This window comes from Biomphalaria glabrata, chromosome 10 (assembly GCF_947242115.1).
Source record: "Biomphalaria glabrata chromosome 10, xgBioGlab47.1, whole genome shotgun sequence".
NCBI lineage: Eukaryota > Metazoa > Mollusca > Gastropoda > Planorbidae > Biomphalaria > Biomphalaria glabrata.
In genome coordinates, this window is record NC_074720.1 from 24,437,716 (window position 1) to 24,457,864 (window position 20,149).

The 20,149-nt window shown below is 38.4% G+C and overlaps 1 protein-coding gene across 1 annotated transcript in view; it reads left to right on the forward strand.

Annotated features, from left to right (window-relative positions):
• Positions 1–10,624: 10,624 nt before the first annotated feature.
• The window catches only part of LOC106071334 (uncharacterized), a 134,210-nt gene continuing 124,685 nt past the window's right edge, over positions 10,625–20,149 (forward strand). The window contains exon 1 of the mRNA XM_056043660.1: positions 10,625–11,016. The gene's annotated coding sequence lies outside the window, so the exon portion shown is untranslated. The remainder of the gene's footprint in view (positions 11,017–20,149) is intronic.

Sequence of the window (20,149 nt, forward strand, 5' to 3'; positions counted from 1 at the left end):
GCCGTAAAAGCATCAGAAAGGAGGAAATTTATAATCTTCTCCGACTCCAAATCTGCATTGCAAGCTTTGGGTCGGATGAAGACTGACAACCCATTGGTACATAAGAGCCTGAAGCTGTTGGACCAAATAACAGCCGACCGTAGGGATGTCACCTTCATCTGGGTCCCCTCCTATGTTGGCATTGAGGGAAACGAAGCCGCAGACAGAGAAGCAAAGAGAGCCCTAAGTCGTGCGGTGTCAGGAACCCAAATTCCCTACTCGGACCTGAGACAAAGTATTGCCTCTGCCACCTATCGAGAGTGGCAGAACCGATGGGAGGCTGAGACTCACAGTAAACTCAGGCAGATTGTGGCGGATGTAAGGTGGCGGCCCAAATCTAAGGGTCTGACAAGGCGTCTAGACTTAGGATTGGCCACACCTACATCACGCTCTCTTTTGTACTTTGTGAGTACTGTGACTCTCGCCTCACCGTGGAACATATCCTCGTTGATTGCCCCAGATACCAGAATGTCAGGGCAAAATATTTTAGAGCCACTAATTTAAAAACACTATTTGATAATGTCGACCCTGGGAAGGTACTGGGCTTTATTCGGGAAGATCTGATTTATGAATTTGTGAACATGCACTATTTACATTAGATTTTTACCAAATATTTAAATTTTTACTACCTTTACTATTTTAACTGTGAATAGACCTTGATTTTAATGATATGACTGTATAGAATCTGGCCCTTGATGTTTAGAGAGAGAGTAGTCCTTAAGGGACTGCAGGCACGACATGGCCTAAATTGTGCCGATGTGCCTCAAATCAAAAATCAAAAAAAAAATCTAAAACTTCACACTCTCATTCTGTCAGAGCCCAGTCACCAACTCTCTAAAACTTCACACTGTCATTCTGTCAGAGCCCAGACACCAACTCTCTAAAACTTCACACTCTCATTCTGTCAGAGCCCAGTCACCAACTCTCTAAAACTTCACACTGTCATTCTGTCAGAGCCCAGACACCAACTCTTTGAAACTTCGCACTCTCATTCTGTGAGAGCCCAGTCACCAACTCTCTAAAACTTCACACTCTCATTCTGTCAGAGCCCAGTCACCAACTCTCTAAAACTTCACACTGTCATTCTGTCAGAGCCCAGTCACCAACTCTCTAAAACTTCACACTGTCATTCTGTCAGAGCCCAGTCACCAACTCTCTAAAACTTCACACTGTCATTCTGTCAGAGCCCAGTCACCAACTCTCTAAAACTTCACACTGTCATTCTGTCAGAGCCCAGTTACCTACTTTTTAAAACTTCACACTGTCATTGTGTCAGAGCCTAGTCACCAACTCTCTAAAACTTACTCTCTCATTCTGTCAGAGCCCAGTCACCAACTCTCTAAAACTTCACACTCTCATTCTGTCAGAGCCCAGTCACCAACTCTCTAAAACTTCACACTGTCATTCTGTCAGAGCCCAGTCACCAACTCTCTAAAACTTCACACTGTCATGCTGTCAGAGCCCAGTCACCAACTCTCTAAGACTTACACTCTCATTCTGTCAGAGCCCAGTCACCAACTCTTTAAAACTTACACTCTCATTCTGTCAGAGCAAATACACCAACTCTCTAAAACTTCACACTGTCACTGTGTCAGAGCCCAGACACCAACTCTTTGAAACTTCGCACTCTCATTCTGTCAGAGCCTAGTCACCAACTCTCTAAAACTTACACTCTCAGTCTGTCAGAGCCCAGTCACCAACTCTATAAAACTTCACACTCTTATTCTGTCAGAGCCCAGACACCAACTCTCGAAAACTTCACACTGTCATTCTGTCAGAGCCCAGTTACCAACTTTTTAAAACTTCACACTCTTATTGTGTCAGAGCCCAGTCACCAACTCTCTAAAACTTCACACTCTCATTCTGTCAGAGCCCAGTCACTAACTCTCTAAAACTTACACTATCATTCTGTCAGAGCCCAGTCACTAACTCTCTAAAACTTCACACTGTCATTCTGTCAGAGCCCAGTCACCAACTCTCTAAAACTTCACACTGTCATTCTGTCAGAGCCCAGTCACTAACTCTCTAAAACTTACACTATCATTCTGTCAGAGCCCAGACACCAACTCTTTGAAACTTCGCACTCTCATTCTGTCAGAGCCCAGTCACCAACTCTCTAAAACTTCACACTGTCACTGTGTCAGAGCCCAGACACCAACTCTCTAAAACTTCACACTGTCACTGTGTCAGAGCCCAGTCACCAACTCTCTAAAACTTCACACTGTCATTCTGTCAGAGCCCAGTCACCAACTCTCTAAAACTTCACACTATCATTCTGTCAGAGCCCAGTCACCAACTCTCTAAAACTTCACACTGTCACTGTGTCAGAGCCCAGACACCAACTCTTTGAAACTTCGCACTCTCATTCTGTCAGAGCCTAGTCACCAACTCTCTAAAACTTACACTCTCAGTCTGTCAGAGCCCAGTCACCAACTCTATAAAACTTCACACTGTCATTCTGTCAGAGCCCAGTCACCAACTCTATAAAACTTCACACTGTCATTCTGTCAGAGCCCAGTCACCAACTCTATAAAACTTCACACTCTTATTCTGTCAGAGCCCAGTCACCAACTCTCGAAAACTTCACACTATCATTCTGTCAGAGCCCAGTTACCAACTTTTTAAAACTTCACACTCTTATTGTGTCAGAGCCCAGTCACCAACTCTCTAAAACTTCACACTCTCATTCTGTCAGAGCCCAGTTACCAACTTTTTATAACTTCACACTGTCATTCTGTCAGAGCCCAGTTACCAACTCTTTAAAACTTCACACTCTCATTCTGTCAGAGCCCAGTTACCAACTTTTTATAACTTCACACTGTCATTCTGTCAGAGCCCAGTTACCAACTCTCTAAAACTTCACACTCTCATTCTGTCAGAGCCCAGTTACCAACTTTTTATAACTTCACACTGTCATTGTGTCAGAGCCCAGTTACCAACTCTTTAAAACTTCACACTCTAATTCTGTCAGAGCCTAGTCACCAACTCTCTAAAACTTACTGTGACAGGTGGGGAGATGTGACGGGTGTTTGGCTCGTTTTATGTCTAGGGGATTGTTATTTTTAAAGCTATCACACCCCACTTATCAGCATATGAATCGGGAGCAGACACGCAACGAGACAAGGCAATGAAAGATAGATACAAAAGTTAAAAGAAAGGATATTTATTTACATAAATATACATATAATAATAAAAAGGGGGAGGGTTTGCATCTATCTCTAGTATATTCTACGTTTAATCATCACTCTTGCACATAATAAGAGAGTATGTCACTTTGTCCTCTGACTTAGCTGGTATTCCTGTTGATGTCGCAGCTGGCTGTGTCCTGGCTTGAGGTTCTGCAGCTGGAGGTGGCGCTCTAGCGGATAGAGGGACGCCGGCGATATGGTTCTTGTGGAGTCTCAGTCCCAAGTTCTAGTATCTGTAGTGGGCACAGTATGGCGGGTGGCCGGATACCGTGGGCACAAGGTTACTGCGGGCAGAGCTGATCTGCCGTGGGCAGCGTAGTTGACAGGATATGTCCAGTGAGTTGCAGAGGGTTGGCGTAGCTATGACGTCTCACACAGATCTGGTCTATAGGGACGTCGCACCTAATAGCTTGACAGGTGGGCTGTCGAATAGGCGGGCAATGCCGATAGCGCCAAGTAGTAGAGTTGAGTAGATCTCAGTAGGCAAATGCAGCGCTGAATAGCACTAAGCACAACTGCCGGTTAATAGATCGTTGATCCAATAACTAGGCAATAGGTGATAGGCAAATAGGCAGGTAAGTAATCCGATAAATAGGCAGACACCTGAGGGAGGCTGCGGATAAATAAAGACAAGTTAGGACATGTCTCTCATGCATCTTATCGATGCCCTCGACTGAGGTGCATTCGTCAGATTGGTAAAATTGCTTTAGAGCATAAAGGGGAGATGATGACAAATGGGATTTGGAAAATAGATGGCAGATAGTAGCAATATAAAAATGTACATAAAAGAGAACGTAATAATATAAAAATGTACATAGAAGGGGAAATAATAATCTCAAATAAACAACACAGGTGGATAGCGAAAGAAAGGGGGGGGGGGGAAAGTGAAATGGGCGGTGGTCAGTGACCCAGATGGTTTGTTTACATATGACCGTGGGTCGAGAACAAAGGAGCGTGCTTGAATGGTGTGGGCGCAACTCTCGTAAGATTGAAATGACTACAGGGGAGATAATTCAATACACAAAGAAGGGGGGGGATAATTCATATTTCTTCACTAGACGCAGTATCAGTGCGCTAGTAAAATTATCAAGGCGGTCAACCGAGATAAAGGAAATAGACTAAGATGTACAAATATATACATGGTTGCATCAACGATCAATTGAGCAACGTAGCATTAATAGATTAATGCAATACATAAATAAATACATAGGACATGTTTATGTTTTCTACTTACGCCAGTGAGAAATACACAATGCACTAATTAAATATAAATGAACTAGGCAAAATACACATGATAAAATCCAATGGAAATATACACAGAGTAATTAAGATGGAACTTGTGATTAAGTTCGGCTTACCACCAGGTATTCCTCTAGGAGAAAGGATAAGTGATATAGTCCAGACTCGATAGCTCAGCTCGAATGAGAAAGAGAGGGTGATTTGAGTTGGTTTACTATATATATATGCCTGAAAAGTGTGGGCGGACACCGGAAATGTCCTAGGCTAAGAATTATCTTACACGTGGGTGAAGTAGACTTGAGCCGCACCTTGGAGTATCACGCGGTGTGTTGACCCGTGTAATCTCTTAGATCAAAGAGAGACGTGGGGGGGGGGGGGAGAGTGACCTACCTTCCACCCAAGAAGGGGGGGGGGAGTCAATTGCGGCGTCAGACATCCTGCCGATGAGATCAAGGAGTCTGAGCGTATCTTTGCCCCGGTCAAGGGAAGATAAATGAAAGGACTGGCCTAATTTTCTCCAAGGTGGTGGACTAAGTCTAGCCTGGTAGAGAGGAAAAGGTGTGGCGGGTGAATAATTCAGGGGTAGGATGGAGAAATAATTAAAATAAAATAAATAAATAATGAAAAATAATAATTAATGCTGTGATAATTTTGAGTGACTCTGACAGCGAGTTTTTGACTTGTCACACTTACACTATCATTCTGTCAGAGCCCAGTCACCAACTCTTTAAAACTTACACTCTCATTCTGTCAGAGCCCAGTAACTAACTCTCTAAAACTTCACACTGTCATTCTGTCAGAGCCCAGTCACCAACTCTCTAAAACTTCACACTGTCATTCTGTCAGAGCCCAGTCACTAACTCTCTAAAACTTCACACTGTCATTGTGTCAGAGCCCAGTCACCAACTCTCTAAAACTTACACTATCATTCTGTCAGAGCCCAGTCACTAACTCTCTAAAACTTCACACTGTCATTCTGTCAGAGCCCAGACACCAACTCTTTGAAACTTCGCACTCTCATTCTGTGAGAGCCCAGTCACCAACTCTCTAAAACTTCACACTCTCATTCTGTCAGAGCCCAGTCACCAACTCTCTAAAACTTCACACTGTCATTCTGTCAGAGCCCAGTCACCAACTCTCTAAAACTTCACACTGTCATTCTGTCAGAGCCCAGTTACCAACTTTTTAAAACTTCACACTGTCATTGTGTCAGAACCCAGTTACCAACTGTTTAAAACTGCACACTCTCATTCTGTCAGAGCTTAGTCACCAACTCTCTAAAACTTACACTCTCATTCTGTCAGAGCAAATACACCAACTCTCTAAAACTTCACACTGTCACTGTGTCAGAGCCCAGACACCAACTCTTTGAAACTTCGCACTCTCATTCTGTCAGAGCCTAGTCACCAACTCTCTAAAACTTACACTCTCAGTCTGTCAGAGCCCAGTCACCAACTCTATAAAACTTCACACTGTCATTCTGTCAGAGCCCAGTCACCAACTCTCTAAAACTTCACACTGTCATTCTGTCAGAGCCCAGTCACCAACTCTCTAAAACTTCACACTGTCATTCTGTCAGAGCCCAGTCACCAACTCTCTAAAACTTCACACTCTTATTCTGTCAGAGCCCAGACACCAACTCTCGAAAACTTCACACTGTCATTCTGTCAGAGCCCAGTCACCAACTCTCTAAAACTTCACACTGTCATTCTGTCAGAGCCCAGTCACCAACTCTCTAAAACTTCACACTGTCATTCTGTCAGAGCCCAGTCACCAACTCTCTAAAACTTCACACATCTCATCTACACCTACGCACAATTTAGCTCTACCATTACAATACAGAAAACTGTAACAGTTTCATTATCTCAAACGATGACCTTGCTACTGGATGCTACTGGATGTGGATCTGTCCAGTGCTTCTTTCTCCCAACTGTTGGTGTCCATTTTGAATTTTCATATCGCGTTTGCGATTTAGTGTTATTATTTCCAGATCTTGTGAATGTGTGCCTTTGTTCTCGATGATTAAATACCTTTGTTCAGTTTTACACCTGGACGCAATGGTCTCAAAGTGCGCTAGTTCACTTCATGCCTTGGAAGTTCTTGTCAAGCCTGTCCAAGGCATTCTTGTGGCGCCCTGTCCGTCCTGCCGTCCTATCTAAATCTGGCGCAATAGTAACTTCACTTTAGCGCCTCTCTAGTATCTCTCTCTTTCCACTTCTCGTGCTCTTCACCCCTGGCCTCCTCCTCACGCTCATTTTTCCTCCTCACGCTCATTTTTCCTCCTCCTCACGTTCATTTTTCCACCTCCTCACGCTCATTTTTCCTCCTCCTCACGCTCATTTTTCCTCCTCCTCACGCTCATTTTTCCTCCTCCTCACGCTCATTTTTCCTCCTCCTCACGCTCATTTTTCCACCTCCTCACGCTCATTTTCCTCCTCCTCACGTTCATTTTTCCACCTCCTCACGCTCATTTTTCCTCCTCCTCACGCTCATTTTTCCTCCTCCTCACGCTCATTTTTCCTTCCTCCTCACGCTCATTTTTCCTCCTCCTCACGCTCATTTTTCCTCCTCCTCACGCTCATTTTTCCACCTCCTCACGCTCATTTTTCCACCTCCTCACGCTCATTTTGCCTCAGATCTTCAGCCCTCACCACATTCTCTCCTGACACTCACGTCTGGCGACCTCATCTACCTTCGCCTCTCTTCTTTCTTCGCCTAACCGTCTCTCGTTCAAACTGCCCCTTATCTCTATCAAACGTTTCTTTCTGCTCTGACACATAGCTCTCCAACCTTTCACCTGAGAGCATGATCATCACTGATGAACTAGGTGGTTTAAGTGCCTCCACCTCATATCATAAATAGACTCAATACAAAAGGAAGAGACTATCACTTTAACAGTGTCTACTGTCCCAGCACCAACAAATCACTGACACCCTACGAGTCAATAAAAGATTAATATCTAAATACATTACAATTGAAATGAACTGAAATCATTGGCACATCGACAAACACAAGGGGAGAACTTATCTGTGAAGTCTCCGTGTCAGAAGAAGGTCACCTCACTCCAGGCTCTATAGAAGCGCCACAGAGTAGACCGACTATTCTAACAGTATTCTAACTTTAAGACGGTTCCGGTATATCAGCAGATGAAACACAGTTTCGGCTGATCGTTTCGATAGACAAACGATCGTAACACACGTTACCGCCCAAAGTCAGAGGACTCAGGCTTTGATGACGACAAAAAAATAGATGTTGCACTAGTGCACAATAGTAGTAGTATTGAACACAATGTTATAAGATAGGTGGAGAAACATCTAAAAATACCCATATCCAGTTAGGCAAAGTTCATTAAATATACAACTTCTATATTGTAGTAAATACATTGGTGATACATCAGACCGCTAGAACGTTTAAATTCACACAAAGTGCATTCCATACAGTTTGTAGCTTCTTAATATGTTCTATCTTAGTGGAACATTTACTACTAGTTTCAGTGGTCAACTTAAGGTTACGCTGCTATTTCAAGCGACACCAATGTTGATATCAGATGTTGATATCAGATGTTGATATCCCTGACAATGCAATAATAGAAACGGACGATACCCTCAAGCTGTCGGGGTTATATTTTTGTCTTGACTCTTCTGCCCGGGCACCCCTGACAGTCTATTAACTTAGTAGATTACTTAAGTAAACAATTGAAAAAGTAAAACAGCAAATCTATAGTAGTGACCAACAAGCGATAACGTAACAAAAGTTTAATAATATGATATAACATGACATCAAAGATAATTCATACATAGCAATTAGATATAGAGGAAACCGAATAGTTAATATAGCACATTCAGTGGGCCTGAATTGTGTACTGACTTAAAATGAAGGCACACATTAGTCACATTGCCAGCGATACACTCCGGGCTCACGCTGCCCATAATCAAATACGGACCAAGCAAATCGGCCAAGTATGGCCCATACAAAGACAACATTCTACGTTCAATCAGGCTTGACTATCACAGAGTCTCGAGCCTAAATCGCTTATTAAGAAAAATATGGATTCTTTGTGATCGCCACTCAACATGACTATAATGACAACCGATTTGGAGCAACTGGGGAACAACAAAAAGAAGCTGCAACAAAGAACCATTTATCCAAGTCAAAGCAATGACGTTTACAGATCACGTCTTTGGAAACAGCGCATAAAATATTATGATGCATAAAAAAAAAGAGCAAAAAACCAACTCAATATACGCATGACAACTACCTGGTTTCCCAAACACCAGAGATCGAGAAGGATTTTAGTGCGCTCGTGTTGACTGTCAGAAGGACAGAACACAGATATGAAGGAGAAAGCAGACAGCAAAGGATCTACCTTGTTACAGACTGAAAACATCTAGGATGATGTTCCAAAAGAGGAATGCACTAAGAGTTGCTTCAATTTCTGGGCTCTGTATTAAGGTGGAAAATTTCTTCAGGCCGAACCTGCCGTCCCGATCGCCAAATGACTAGATGAATTCCAGGTGTCCGCGCTTAAAAGGCCAAACAATGTGGACACTGTAGCTAGTAGACTATGTCTAGATCTAGAGCTGTGTCAGGCTAACATTCCTGTCGGCATGTGTTTCTTTAAAAAAGAAAGACTTTCATTTGATCAATTAGAAGAAAACGTTGATTGTCCATCTTGTGTGTTGGACTCAAACTTTTTGGGGTTTCGGGAGGGAGGGGGAGAGGAACAAAATGAATACTCGAGTTCACGGGTTGTAGGGGAGCGCGGCTACAATACGTGTGTGGCTCCAGTTCAATTTACGGGTTTTAGGGGAGCGCGGCTACAATACGTGTGTGGCTCCAGTTCAATTCACGGGTTGTAGGGGAGCGCGGCTACACTACGTGTGTGGCTCCAGTTCAATTCACGGGTTGTAGGGGAGCGCGGCTACAATACGTGTGTGGCTCCAGTTCAATTCACGGGTTGTAGGGGAGCGCGGCTACACTACGTGTGTGGCTCCAGTTCAATTCACGGGTTTTAGGGGAGCGCGGCTACACTACGTGTGTGGCTCCAGTTCAATTCACGGGTTTTAGGGGAGCGCGGCTACACTACGTGTGTGGCTCCAGTTCAATTTACGGGTTTTAGGGGAGCGCGGCTACACTACGTGTGTGGCTCCAGTTCAATTTACGGGTTTTAGGGGAGCGCGGCTACACTACGTGTGTGGCTCCAGTTCAATTCAAGGGTTTAGGGGAGCGCGGCTACACTAAGTGTGTGGCTCCAGTTCAAATCACGGGTTTTAGGGGAGCGCGGCTACACTACGTGTGTGGCTCCAGTTCAATTCAAGGGTTTTAGGGGAGCTCGGCTACACTACGTGTGTGGCTCCAGTTCAAATCAAGGGTTTTAGGGGAGCGCGGCTACACTACGTGTGTGGCTCCAGTTCAAATCAAGGGTTTTAGGGGAGCGCGGCTACACTACGTGTATGGCTCCATTTCAATTTACGGGTTTTAGGGGAGCACGGCTACACTACGTGTGTGGCTCCAGTTCAATTCAAGGGTTTTAGGGGAGCGCGGCTACACTACGTGTGTGGCTCCAGTTCAATTCAAGGGTTTTAGGGGAGCGCGGCTACACTACGTGTGTGGCTCCAGTTCAAATCAAGGGTTTTAGGGGAGCGCGGCTACACTACGTGTGGCTCCAGTTCAATTCAAGGGTTTAAAAGAAAGAGATTCAAGAGAAGAGAAAGGGAGAGAGGGCCCTTTTTAAAGTCTACAGATACTAGGAGTCACGGGATTAAAAAACAAAAGAATGTTAGAGGATTCATTACAATGCGGGCCATTTAATTTGAAGTGCAAACAAAGGAGTGGGGGATTTCCAATTAAAAAACAACAAAAACAATATATAGTCTGGAACAAAACAACGGGCGTAGCCATTGTGTGGTATTTACATGTACCAACAATTTCAACCTAGCGAAGCACTCTCTCAACTAATGTGTGTGTAAATATCTTTCGCTCTCTGCCACTCTATAAATAGGTTTACACAGAAAAACACTCAATATTTTCCACACAGACTTCACCTGTTTCTTCAAACACTGTTGTTTTCTTCTGCAGCAACAGCAGCGCATACCAGTTAACCAAAAGCTAAATCATTTTTTTAAAGATTGCTATATCATTGTTGTTTTTCTGTTATGGCTAAAATTTTAAAGCAGTATCTAGTGTATGCTTTCTTCAGCTGACAGTCCTATATTATCAGTAATCATATCCAAAATAAAAACAAAGAGTATCTCTAAATGCATATATTTTCAATATAAATGTAGTCATTAGAAGACAACATTCCTGAGCAGATCTGATGTTTTCTTTTTCTAAGCATACGCGCACACGCGCAAACACACTGACAAATGATCAGTAAAAATGAAAACTCATTAACGTTTGGCTGGAAAACCTGTTTCTCATCTACAGTTGCCTACCTTGAGGACGTGACTGAGCTAAGAATATAGTCTGCCAACTAGTTACTGAACTAGAGCCAAGAGAATTATCTTTTTCTTCTTTTACATTTTTCCCTTCTTCGCTTTGAATATGAAAAGTGAGTTTTTAAGACAGAAGAAAGTGGTGTGCCTATTCTTAATAAGTTATTCTTACATTGATTATTTTTATCAGTGGTCACCGTGGATAGAATTTGCAATATCACTTTGTGATTTCCAATATAGCATGTTTCAACAACTACAGATTGAATACAAAAAATAAGGTAATTACAAAGCAATCCAATTTTCCTTCAAAATGTTTTTGAATAAATATGTAAATATAACACTGGCGGATCCAGTGGGGGAGGGGGCGGTAGGGGCGATCGCCCCCCCCCCCCACCTCGGCCGACCTCGCCCCCCCCCCCCCCAAAGCACATGAATGTTAGTAAAGAAATCACTCATTTTGTATACGAATTTATTAGTTAATATTATATACTAATTATTTATTTTCAGATTATTTTAGATTATTTCGCCCCCCCCCCTCTAGTATGTTGGCCGGTTTGGTGGTATGGGGAGGTGGCGATGGAATCAAACTTGCACCCCCCCTCCCCCCACCATAAACTTTCGAGTGGGGGGACGGTCTAGTTTATTTGTAGAAATCACAGCTTGCTAACAGATTCAAATATCTATATAATTAAAACTTGTTATTGATATTGTTACGAATCTCACTATCCAGGCTCTCTGCAAACTGCACCTTACACCACCAACTTAAAGAACTTGACAACTCAGGGCTCCAAAGTAACGTAACACTTAAATTGTTGAATAAATAACAGCCATTACTGTACAATTGCCAACACGTACACTGTACAAATATCTCTCCGATAAACACCGTACCACCGTATCAACTCTTGCACTGGCCTCTCCGTCTAGTTCCGGGCTTGCACTGGGTTCAACAGTTCAGGACTGACTTCACACACTAGGCTCGTTGTGTCGGACTCGATCACAGACCAAGATCAAGACGCCGTTCGCCTCAACTGTACAAGATAGTACTCCGCACTGAACCGTCGTAATGCTCCGTACAGAACCACACCGCTGAACTGTGCTGTAGTCAACCGGACTGTAGTGAACCGGGCTCTGAACCCCTGCCGTGAACCGTCTTGACTGCGACACCTCCGCTCTTATATAGGGTCCCTACTGGCCTTCTCGAACCGGACAGAACGCCGCTCGACGTTTCTAGGTGGTCAGATGACTACAACTCTCGTGACGCTCCTGAGCTCTGTTCACGACGTCGATCCTTCCCGGACCGCCGTCGATCTTTCCCGAACCGCCGTGTTGACACTCGTCTCGGCTGACAGTCGTAACTCGTCACGGTTGACAGCTCGTCTAGCGCTGGCCTGGGGAGATTTGCGTCGGCTGACTACACACACACAACTACCCCCATTTGTGCCACCACCAGGTTTATAACAATATATATATATATATATATATATATATATATATATATATATATATATATATATATATATATATATATATATATATATATATATTATAAAGTAGAATGTGAGGGGTATGTATGTATGTATGTATGTATGTATGTTACTTATAGACATCAAAACCGCTTGACCAATCTTGATAAAACTTGGCAAGAATGTTCCTTGGGTACCAACTTAGACCTTAGTGAATGTATTGTAGCCCTAAAACAAATGTAAGACCCTCAAAAAAAAAATAAAGTTGTCCGACTCTATTACAGCTATAGTATTTTATGGATCTAGGCCATGTCTACAATGTTGACGTGAGAAAAGATAGAAAGGATTTAGACCTAGATCTAATTTTAAGAAATACACTTTGCGCAGATAGTTTTTTACTTTGACACATGAAAAGACAAAAGAAGATCCATTGATTTCATTATATAATAAAATTAACCTTCAATTTTGTGTTTCAAAAGCATTTTTTACATTAATTAGTTCCTTATATCTGTGATTACAGATTTCCTGACGAACATTCTTTCATTAGAATTCAGTAATGAATCGCGTACTAAATATTCATTCGTTTAATTGTTTACTTTATAATCCCATCCCTAGATCTAAAACTCTAATTCAACTCTAAGATGATAAAACTTCTCTTCGCACAGATAGTTTTATACTTTAACACATAAACATATTAATTAAAGTCCATTCATTTCATATTTTGATCAAATAAACATTCAAATTTGGTTTTCTAAAGCTACATTCATTTACGAAAGCTGCGAAGCCGAGTTAAAGGCCTAGATATATATTCATTCATGAATCGCGTACTCAAAATTATTTCGTTTTATTGTTACTTTATAATCCCATCCCTAGATCTAAAACTCTAATTCAACACTAAGATGATAAAACTTCTCTTCGCACAGATAGTCTTATACTTTAACACATAAACATATTAATTAAAGTCCATTCATTTCATATTTTGATCAAATAAACATTCAAATTTAATTTTCTAAAGCTACATTCATCTACGAAAGCTGCGAAGCCGAGTTGAGATAGGCCTAGATCTATAGTCATTCATGAATCGCGTACTAAAAATTATTTCGTTTAATTGTTCACTTTATAATCCCATTTATTTAACAAAGCTATCGCTCTTTTCGTTTTTAATAGATAAGAATGTATCGACTTCGGGTAAACCATTTTCGCAAAACTAATTTTATTTTCGTAGCGAAAGAGAAATAACGCGAAAGGATCATTAGCTACGTTTAACATACATCTAAATCCAATCCACTAGATTATTCAAAAGCAAAAGTTTTAATTTAAAAAAAAATGGATTTTCCCCTATTAGCTATTTTGATCTGATAGCTTCATTCACACTATTTTTACATTGACACATTCGCTTTACTTATTACATTATTATTTCGTTTAATTGTTTACAAACACTCTCAGTGACTATATCGACAGTAATGCGCAAATAAAGACCCGCGGGTCGCGGGTAACATATGTCTAGTATATCTTATATTATAAAGTAGAATGTGAGGGGTATGTATGTATGGATGTATGTTACTTATAGACATCAAAACCGCTCGACCAATCTTGATAAAACTAGGCAGATATGTTCCTTGGGTACCAACTTAGACCTTAGTGAATGTATTGTAGCCCTAAAACAAACTTAAGACCCTCAAAAAAAATAAAGTTGTCCGACTCTATTACAGCTATAGTATTTTATGGATCTAGGCCATGTCTACAATGTTGACATGAGAAAAGATAGAAAGGATTTAGACCTAGATCTAATTTTAAGAAATACACTTTGCGCAGATAGTTTTTTACTTTGACACATGAAAAGACAAAAGAAGATTCATTGATTTCATTATATAATAAAATTAACCTTCGATTTTGTGTTTCGAAAGCATTTTTTACATAAATTAGTTCCTTATATCCGTGACTACAGATTTCCTGACGAACATTCTTTCATTAGACAATAGCCTACCGTAATGAATCACGTACTAAATATTAATTCGTTTAATTGTTTACTTTATAATCCCATCCCTAGATCTAAAACTCTAATTCAACTCTAAGATGATAAAACTTCTCTTCGCACAGATAGTTTTATACTTTAATACATTAACATATTAATTAAAGTCCATTCATTTCATATTTTGATCAAATAAACATTCAAATTTGGTTTTCTAAAGCTACATTCGTTTACGAAAGCTGCGAAGCCGAGTTAAAGGCCTAGATCTATATTCATTCATGAATCGCGTACTAAAAATTATTTCGTTTTATTGTTACTTTATAATCCCATCCCTAGATCTAAAACTCTAATTCAACACTAAGATGATAAAACTTCTCTTCGCACAGATAGTCTTATACTTTAACACATAAACATATTAATTAAAGTCCATTCATTTCATATTTTGATCAAATAAACATTCAAATTTGGTTTTCTAAAGCTACATTCGTTTACGAAAGCTGCGAAGCCGAGTTGAGATAGGCCTAGATCTATATTCATTCATGACTCGCGTACTAAAAATTATTTCGTTTAATTGTTCACTTTATAATCCCATTTATTTAACAAAGCTATCGCTCTTTTCGTTTTTAATAGATAAGAATGTATCGACTTTGGGTAAACCATTTTCGCAAAACTAATTTTATTTTCGTAGCGAAAGAGAAATAACGTGAAAGGATCATTAGCTACGTTTAACATACATCTAAATCCAATCCACTAGATTATTCAAAAGCAAATGTTTTAATTTAAAAAAAAATGGATTTAAGCCTATTAGCTATTTTTACATTGACACATTCGCTTTACTTATTACATTATTATTTCGTCTAATTGTTTACAAAACACTCTCAGTGACTATATCGACAGTAATGCGCAAATAAAGACCCGCGGGTCGCGGGTAACATATGTCTAGTCTATATTATAAAGTAGAATGTGAGGGGTATGTATGTATGTATGTATGTATGTATGTATGTTACTTATAGACATCAAAACCGCTTGACCAATCTTGATAAAACTAGGCAGGAATGTTCCTTGGGTACCAACTTAGACCGTAGTGTATGTATTGTAGCCCTAAAACAAACTTAAGACTCTCAAAAAAAATAAAGTTGTCCGACTCTATTACAGCTATAGTATTTTATGGATCTAGGCCATGTCTACAATGTTGACATGAGAAAAGATAGAAAGGATTTAGACCTAGATCTAATTTTAAGAAATACACTTTGCGCAAATAGTTTTTTACTTTGACACATGAAAATACAAAAGAAGATCCATTGATTTCATTTTATAATAAAATTAACCTTAAATTTTGTGTTTCAAAAGCATTTTTTACATTAATTAGTTCCTTATATCTGTGACTACAGATTTCCTGACGAACATTCTTTCATTAGACAATACCGTAATGAATCGCGTACTAAAAATTAATTCGTTTAATTGTTTACTTTATAATCCCATCCCTAGATCTAAAACTCTAATTCAACTCTAAGATGATAAAACTTCTCTTCGCACAGATAGTTTTATACTTTAACACATAAACATATTAATTAAAGTCCATTCATTTCATATTTTGATCAAATAAACATTCAAATTTGGTTTTCTAAAGCTACATTCGTTTACGAAAGCTGCGAAGCCGAGTTAAAGGCCTAGATATATATTCAATCATGAATCGCGTACTAAAAATTATTTCGTTTTATTGTTACTTTATAATCCCATCCCTAGATCTTAAACTCTAATTCAACACTAAGATGATAAAACTTCTCTTCGCACAGATAGTCTTATACTTTAACACATAAACATATTAATTAAAGTCCATTCATTTCATATTTTGATCAAATAAACATTCAAATTTGGTTTTCTAAAGCTACATTCGTTTACGAAAGCTGCGAAGCCGAGTTGAGATAGGCCTAGATCTATATTCATTCATGACTCGCGTACTAAAAATTATTTCGTTTAATTGTTCACTTTATAATCCCATTTATTTAACAAAGCTATCGCTCTTTTCGTTTTTAATAGATAAGAATGTATCGACTTCGGGTAAACCATTTTCGCAAAACTAATTTTATTTTCGTAGCGAAAGAGAAATAACGTGAAAGGATCATTAGCTACGTTTAACATACATCTAAATCCAATCCACTAGATTATTCAAAAGCAAATGTTTTAATTTTTAAAAAAATGGATTTAAGCCTATTAGATATTTTTACATTGACACATTCGCTTTACTTATTACATTATTATTTCGTCTAATTGTTTACAAAACACTCTCAGTGACTATATCGACAGTAATGCGCAAATAAAGACCCGCGGGTCGCGGGTAACATATGTCTAGTCTATATTATAAAGTAGAATGTGAGGGGTATGTATGTATGTATGTATGTATGTATGTATGTATGTTACTTATAGACATCAAAACCGCTTGACCAATCTTGATAAAACTAGGCAGGAATGTTCCTTGGGTACCAACTTAGACCGTAGTGTATGTATTGTAGCCCTAAAACAAACTTAAGACTCTCAAAAAAAATAAAGTTGTCCGACTCTATTACAGCTATAGTATTTTATGGATCTAGGCCATGTCTACAATGTTGACATGAGAAAAGATAGAAAGGATTTAGACCTAGATCTAATTTTAAGAAATACACTTTGCGCAAATAGTTTTTTACTTTGACACATGAAAATACAAAAGAAGATCCATTGATTTCATTTTATAATAAAATTAACCTTAAATTTTGTGTTTCAAAAGCATTTTTTACATTAATTAGTTCCTTATATCTGTGACTACAGATTTCCTGACGAACATTCTTTCATTAGACAATACCGTAATGAATCGCGTACTAAAAATTAATTCGTTTAATTGTTTACTTTATAATCCCATCCCTAGATCTAAAACTCTAATTCAACTCTAAGATGATAAAACTTCTCTTCGCACAGATAGTTTTATACTTTAACACATAAACATATTAATTAAAGTCCATTCATTTCATATTTTGATCAAATAAACATTCAAATTTGGTTTTCTAAAGCTACATTCGTTTACGAAAGCTGCGAAGCCGAGTTGAGATAGGCCTAGATCTATATTCATTCATGACTCGCGTACTAAAAATTATTTCGTTTAATTGTTCACTTTATAATCCCATTTATTTAACAAAGCTATCGCTCTTTTCGTTTTTAATAGATAAGAATGTATCGACTTCGGGTAAACCATTTTCGCAAAACTAATTTTATTTTCGTAGCGAAAGAGAAATAACGTGAAAGGATCATTAGCTACGTTTAACATACATCTAAATCCAATCCACTAGATTATTCAAAAGCAAATGTTTTAATTTTAAAAAAAATGGATTTAAGCCTATTAGCTATTTTTACATTGACACATTCGCTTTACTTATTACATTATTATTTCGTCTAATTGTTTACAAAACACTCTCAGTGACTATATCGACAGTAATGCGCAAATAAAGACCCGCGGGTCGCGGGTAACATATGTCTAGTCTATATTATAAAGTAGAATGTGAGGGGTATGTATGTATGTATGTATGTATGTATGTATGTATGTTACTTATAGACATCAAAACCGCTTGACCAATCTTGATAAAACTAGGCAGGAATGTTCCTTGGGTATCAACTTAGACCGTAGTGTATGTATTGTAGCCCTAAAACAAACTTAAGACTCTCAAAAAAAATAAAGTTGTCCGACTCTATTACAGCTATAGTATTTTATGGATCTAGGCCATGTCTACAATGTTGACATGAGAAAAGATAGAAAGGATTTAGACCTAGATCTAATTTTAAGAAATACACTTTGCGCAAATAGTTTTTTACTTTGACACATGAAAATACAAAAGAAGATCCATTGATTTCATTTTATAATAAAATTAACCTTAAATTTTGTGTTTCAAAAGCATTTTTTACATTAATTAGTTCCTTATATCTGTGACTACAGATTTCCTGACGAACATTCTTTCATTAGACAATACCGTAATGAATCGCGTACTAAAAATTAATTCGTTTAATTGTTTACTTTATAATCCCATCCCTAGATCTAAAACTCTAATTCAACTCAAAGATGATAAAACTTCTCTTCGCACAGATAGTTTTATACTTTAACACATAAACATATTAATTAAAGTCCATTCATTTCATATTTTGATCAAATAAACATTCAAATTTGGTTTTCTAAAGCTACATTCGTTTACGAAAGCTGCGAAGCCGAGTTAAAGGCCTAGATATATATTCAATCATGAATAGCGTACTAAAAATTATTTCGTTTTATTGTTACTTTATAATCCCATCCCTAGATCTTAAACTCTAATTCAACACTAAGATGATAAAACTTCTCTTCGCACAGATAGTCTTATACTTTAACACATAAACATATTAATTAAAGTCCATTCATTTCATATTTTGATCAAATAAACATTCAAATTTGGTTTTCTAAAGCTACATTCGTTTACGAAAGCTGCGAAGCCGAGTTGAGATAGGCCTAGATCTATATTCATTCATGACTCGCGTACTAAAAATTATTTCGTTTAATTGTTCACTTTATAATCCCATTTATTTAACAAAGCTATCGCTCTTTTCGTTTTTAATAGATAAGAATGTATCGACTTCGGGTAAACCATTTTCGCAAAACTAATTTTATTTTCGTAGCGAAAGAGAAATAACGTGAAAGGATCATTAGCTACGTTTAACATACATCTAAATCCAATCCACTAGATTATTCAAAAGCAAATGTTTTAATTTTAAAAAAAATGGATTTAAGCCTATTAGATATTTTTACATTGACACATTCGCTTTACTTATTACATTATTATTTCGTCTAATTGTTTACAAAACACTCTCAGTGACTATATCGACAGTAATGCGCAAATAAAGACCCGCGGGTCGCGGGTAACATATGTCTAGTCTATATTATAAAGTAGAATGTGAGGGGTATGTATGTATGTATGTATGTATGTATGTATGTATGTTACTTATAGACATCAAAACCGCTTGACCAATCTTGATAAAACTAGGCAGGAATATTCCTTGGGTACCAACTTTGACCGTAGTGTATGTATTGTAGCCCTAAAACAAACTTAAGACTCTCAAAAAAAATAAAGTTGTCCGACTCTATTACAGCTATAGTATTTTATGGATCTAGGCCATGTCTACAATGTTGACATGAGAAAAGATAGAAAGGATTTAGACCTAGATCTAATTTTAAGAAATACACTTTGCGCAAATAGTTTTTTACTTTGACACATGAAAATACAAAAGAAGATCCATTGATTTCATTTTATAATAAAATTAACCTTAAATTTTGTGTTTCAAAAGCATTTTTTACATTAATTAGTTCCTTATATCTGTGACTACAGATTTCCTGACGAACATTCTTTCATTAGACAATACCGTAATGAATCGCGTACTAAAAATTAATTCGTTTAATTGTTTACTTTATAATCCCATCCCTAGATCTAAAACTCTAATTCAACTCTAAGATGATAAAACTTCTCTTCGCACAGATAGTTTTATACTTTAACACATAAACATATTAATTAAAGTCCATTCATTTCATATTTTGATCAAATAAACATTCAAATTTGGTTTTCTAAAGCTACATTCGTTTACGAAAGCTGCGAAGCCGAGTTAAAGGCCTAGATCTATATTCAATCATGAATCGCGTACTAAAAATTATTTCGTTTTATTGTTACTTTATAATCCCATCCCTAGATCTAAAACTCTAATTCAACACTAAGATGATAAAACTTCTCTTCGCACAGATAGTCTTATACTTTAACACATAAACATATTAAT